The 5,373-nt window shown below is 46.2% G+C and overlaps 1 non-coding gene across 1 annotated transcript; it reads right to left on the reverse strand.

The window, feature by feature from the left end:
• Window positions 1-2,204: 2,204 nt before the first annotated feature.
• On the reverse strand, window positions 2,205-2,292 carry TRNAY-GUA (transfer RNA tyrosine (anticodon GUA)). Its single transcript is given in 2 exon segments — window positions 2,205-2,240; window positions 2,260-2,292. It is a non-coding gene; the product is annotated as a tRNA-Tyr (tRNA).
• Window positions 2,293-5,373: the final 3,081 nt, after the last annotated feature.

Consider the following 5,373-nt stretch of genomic DNA (forward strand, 5'->3'; position numbering starts at 1 on the left):
GTATACTGGGGACATTGGTGGTGGGGGATGTGCACTGTTGGAGGGATGGGTGTTTGATCATTGTATAATTAGAACTCAAACATGAAAGCTTGCAACTCTATATCACAGTGATTCATTTTTTTTAAAAAAGTGCTTTTGTTGATATAAACTGGCAAAATGAACTATGAAAAAGTTGTTGAAACCTAAGGTGGTCAGATGCTACCAATTTTTGGTTAAGTCTAATTCTGAGGCAGAGAGTATTTTTTACATGATATGTGGATAGGCTGCCTTAGTGACTCACTTCCTCGTTCCTGATGTTAAAGTTAATCATATGATCTTGCATTTTACTGCCTCCTCTACTTTGATAATCCCATTTATTTTACATCCTGCAAAAAGATCTAACTGCAAAACGGTCTGCTAATGCAAACTGCCATTCACTGGCCATCTTTCCTCTGCTCTTGTTTATGCTTAAACCACGTGGTATTACAAAGGTCAACAAGATGCTCCTTATTTAAACTACCTGGGGGGGAGCTCTTCTGATGTTTCAATAAGCAACACAAAACTGAGTCTTTGGGTATTGATGTAGAATAGCCCATATTTCCTGCGTGCCAACAATGACACATGAAAAACGACAGACCTAAAACAGAATGATTCCTTGGCAACCTTTTCTTACTCTCTTTCATTTCTCCAAGGGGCTTTGTCCCCTTCTGCCCAGACTGTTGTGGCTCTAAAGAGCTCTGGCACGGAAATAACCATGACTGCATGTCGGCCAACTGTTGTGACTTTTCCAGCTCGATGTGGCCACAACCTCATGTCGGCCTACCTTGGGTCAGAAAAAAAATCATAGCGAGGACGTCTCTATCAGTGATCTGCCCTACCCCAGGCGTCCCTGGGGCCTACTCTGGTGTCCAAACAACCATGTTTTGTATGTGGAGCCAAATCTAACACGGGTGCCATGGGTTTCCGAGAAACCTCGGTGTTTTGAGAGAAAGAAAAGGTTCTGCATTTCTTAGCTTGCTACATATTTCATTGCCTCTTGCTGGCTTTTTTGCCTCCCTCGAGCTTCTAGCCTAACTTCTATTTTTTTGCCTTACATTGCTTAGAGCTAAACCTGCAGGCTGCCCTCAATAGCATTTCAGTTGGCCTCTAGTATCCTCTAGTTAGACTGAGACTTGTTGGGAAAAGTATGCCTGGGAGCTGGTATGCCTTAGTTTCCCTGAATCTTCTCACTGGTGGGTTTTCCTCCCATCCCTCCCATAGTAAACGGTGACACGAGACAGACAAAGGAGAAGTGCCTCTATGCAGAGACCACTCAGTTGCTTGCCTGGTCTGTGGAGGACTTAGCCTTAATGGTTGAGTGTTGTGACTTGCGACCAGCATCTATGCCAGTGCCACCCTTGACTGTACGTCCTCCTTGGAATCGCAGGCAACCCACTCGAGCTCCGTGACTTAGAGGGACTTTAAGAGTGGCAGGTTGTGGAGCCACAAAATCACGCACGATAGGAGGACCTATTGGGGTGCTCATGCACGCACACATTCACACAGAGGTTATCACATTCCTCCCTCATGCCCCCTAAAAATTTTCAAGGGAGCCTACCTCCACAGCAGATTTTCCACAGATTACCTCCTTCATCGTGGATTTCTGTATCATCCCACCTGTGGCGCCATCTGATGTCGGTGGGCCACAAAGGTGGCTCATGTGAAGTTGGAAGAAAAAAGATGGTCACCTTCTCCCGATATGCCTCTGCCACCCGGGACCCAGAGTTTCTGGGTTCTTGTCTCACCTCGCAGAAAGGAATTTCAGGAGTAGACGAGCAGTGGAATTACATGTTTTTTTATTTGGAGGTTTTGAAGGGAAGGAGGGAAAGAAAGTGGGAGAGAGAGTGGAGAGTATTCTGCTCAAGAGACAACCCGGGCTTCTCCAAGGGTGGAGAGAGCCTCTAGACACACCCCAGCACTGTTGCACTGTAGCACTGTCATCCCGTTGTTCATCAATTTGCTCAAGAGGGCACCAGTAACATCTCAATTGTGAGACTTGTTGTTACTGTTTTGGCATATCAAATACGCGGTGGGTAGCTTGCCAGGCTCTGCTGTGCAGGCAGGATACTCTCGGTAGCTTGCCAGGCTCTCCAAGAGGGACAGAGGAATCGAACCCGGGTTGGCGGTGTGCAAGACAAACGCCCTACTCGCTGTGCTATCGCTCCAGTCCAAAAAGCCATCAAGTCTCCTTATAGCTGGAATCGAACCAGCGACCTAAGGATTGCCTTGTGCCATTGTCCACTACAGTCCTCCGCTCTACCAGCTGAGCTATGGAAGGGATGAATTCATGAAAGTCCACATCTCAAGAGGGGAGATGCAAGCAACACTTGTGCTCGGCCACATGGGTGCAAACACATGGGCTCGGGCACCATATGTATGTGCGACTTTCCTTTGTTCAAGGTGGCCTTTATAGAGTTTCTCCAACCTGCCTCCAGTGGGTGGAGGGGGTTCATAATGGTTGGAATTCTTTGAAATTCCTTTCCTGGCCTTTTGTTTCTGCAGGAGCTTCTCTGGGTCTGTTGCTGTAGATAGGTCAGGGTCTTCTCAGGCCTTAGTTCCTGTTTTTTTCCTGTTTTCTGCGAGGTCAGCTCTTGCCATTGTCTTGGGAGGAGGCCTTTCCTATCCTGCCTACATCAGTACTGATGTCGGTGGGCCCCACGGTTGGCCTATGTGGGGCAGGAATGACATATGGTCACTTTTTCCCCATATGCCTCTGCCACCTGGGAACCAAGGGTTACTGGGTTCTTGTCCCACCTTGCAGAAAAGAATTTCAGGAGTAGACAGCAGTGTAAACAGATGTTAAGTAAAACAGATGTTATTTGGAGGTTTTGAAGAGATGGAGGAAGAGTAAGTGGGAGAGTGGCAAGTAACGTGCTCAAGAGAGAACACGGGCTTTTCCAAGGGAGGAGAGCCCCTACACACATACCAACATTATACATGAAAGCCTGAACGTACACATCTCAAGAGAGGAGATGTGGGTGACACATGTGCTCGGCCACATGGGCGCAAGGAGCACATGGGCACAGGCAGCATATATGCTACCCATTTTTTGTTCAAGGTGGTTTTTATAGTTTCTCCAACCTGCCCCCCTGTGGGGCTTCTACCTAGATAGGAGTCTGTTGCTAAGAAGGTTGACAAAGGGTTTCTGAGTCTGTTGCAGGAGACAGGTGAAGGTGTTATCAGGCCTTAGTACCTGTTTTCTGCAAGGTTGGCTTTCGCAACTTCAGGGATATTACTTCCCAGGAGAATTATTGCCATTGCCTGGGAAGGGGTCCTTCCCTATCTGCCTGCCTGCCTGCATTAGTACCACATATGGTGTAATCCCTGAGCAGAGAACCAGGAGTAAACTCAGAACCACCGGTGGGGTTCCACCGAGAACAAAATAAACTGGGAAAGAAGGAAGGGAAGGAGGGATGGTAAATGAGAGTGAGGAAGGAAGGAAGGAAGGAAGGAAGGAAGGAAGGAAGGAAGGAAGGAAGGAAGGAAGGAAGGAAGGAAGGAAGGAAGGAAGGAAGGAAGGAAGGAAGGAAGGAAGGAAGGAAGGAAGGAAGGAAGGAAGGAAGGAAGGGTGGGAGGAAGGAAGGGTGGGAGGAAGGAAGGGAGGGAGGGAGGGAGGAAGGAAGGGAGGGAGGGAGGAAGGAAGGGAGGAAGGGAGGAAGGGAGGAAGGGAGGAAGGGACAGTGGGAAGAAATCAGCCTTAGTATGAAGTGCAAGAGAATGGAAGATTACCAAAGAAATGTGAGAAAATATAGATTCTGCTGATCTCTGAGTAAAGGGGATTCTTGCTTTGATTTTTTTAGAATAACCATCAAAACTAGAATATTAACTACTACTATGAAGCCAAGAGTCAGAGTAAATCTATAATTACTTGCATTAGAAAAAACAGCAGGAGAGCGCGTTGTGTGGGCTGGTGTGCTCTGAGCTAGCTCTTTGGCCCACTGCTCTGCATCACACGTGGGGGCAGGAATTTCCTGAGTCTGAGCAAGTTATTGCTTTCACTAAGAGGACAGCAATGATTTTTTTCATTGAAGACAAAGTGCTCTATTGCCTTTATTGATTAACTAAACAAACTCAGACTGTTTCAAAGCCACTGTTCATATTTTGTGCTGGTGAAAAATCATATTGGAGAAGACCCAACTCTGTGACGGATGGGGTGGGACAAAGATTTTTCTTTTTTTTCTTTTTTAAATTTATTTATTTTTTAATTAGTGAGTCAGAGTGAGGGTACAGTTACAGAATCACACATTTTCGTGCTTGTTTTTCTCTCATGCAATGTTTGAGAGCCCATCCCTCCACCAGTGTCCATTCTCCACCACCAATGAACCCAGTATCCCTCCCACCCCCAATCCCATCCCCCCACCCAACCCCACCTCTGTGGCAGGGCATTCCAATTTGTTCTCTCTCTCTCTCCTTTTGGGTGTTGTGGTTTGCAATAGGGATACTGAGTGGTCATCATGTTCAGTCTCTAGTCTACTTTCAGCACACATCTCCCTTCCTGCGCAGGATCTCCAATCACATTTTACTTGGTGTTCCCTTCTCTATCTGGGATGACTTTCCCCCAGCGTGTGAGGCCAGCTTCCAAGCTATGGAGCCAACCTCTTGGAATTATATCCTACTGTTCTTGGGTATTAGTCTCCTACTCTATTATTTTATATTCCACAGATGAGTGCAATCTTTCTATGTCTGTCTCTCTCTTTCTGGCTCATTTCACTTAGCATGATACTTTCCATGTTGACCCACTTACATGCAAGTTCATGACTTCATCTTTTCTAACAGCTGCATAGTATTCCATTTTATAGATGTACCAAAGTTTCTTGAACCAGTCATCTGTTCTAGGGCACTTGGGTTTTTTCCAGATTCTGGCTATTTTAAACAGTGCTGCGATGAACATATAAGTGCAGATGTCATTTCGACTATACTTTTTTTTGTTTTCTCCAGGATATATTCCCAGAAGTGGTATTGCTGGATCAAATGGGAGCTCAATTTCTAATTTTTTGAGAAGCGACCATATTGTTTTCCAAAGGGGCTAGACCAGTCGGCATTCCCACCAGCAGTGTAGAAGGGTCCCTTTCTCCCCACATCTTTTCCAACGGTGGTTGCTTTTGTTCTTTTGGATGTGTGCCATTCTCTGTGGTGTGAGGTGGTATCTCATTGTTGTTTTGATCTGCATCTCCCTGATGATTAGTGATGCAGAGCATTTTTCATGTGCCTTTTGGCCATTCATAGCTCTTCCTTGGAAAAGTTTCTGTTCATTTATTCGTCCCATTTTCTGATGGGGTTGAAGTCAAAGTTGTGGCAACAGACACTTTTAGTGGCCAATCCTGATCTGTGACATTAATGCCCGGCCCCTCCCAA

This window comes from Sorex araneus, chromosome X (genome assembly GCF_027595985.1).
Source record: "Sorex araneus isolate mSorAra2 chromosome X, mSorAra2.pri, whole genome shotgun sequence".
Lineage (NCBI taxonomy): Eukaryota > Metazoa > Chordata > Mammalia > Eulipotyphla > Soricidae > Sorex > Sorex araneus.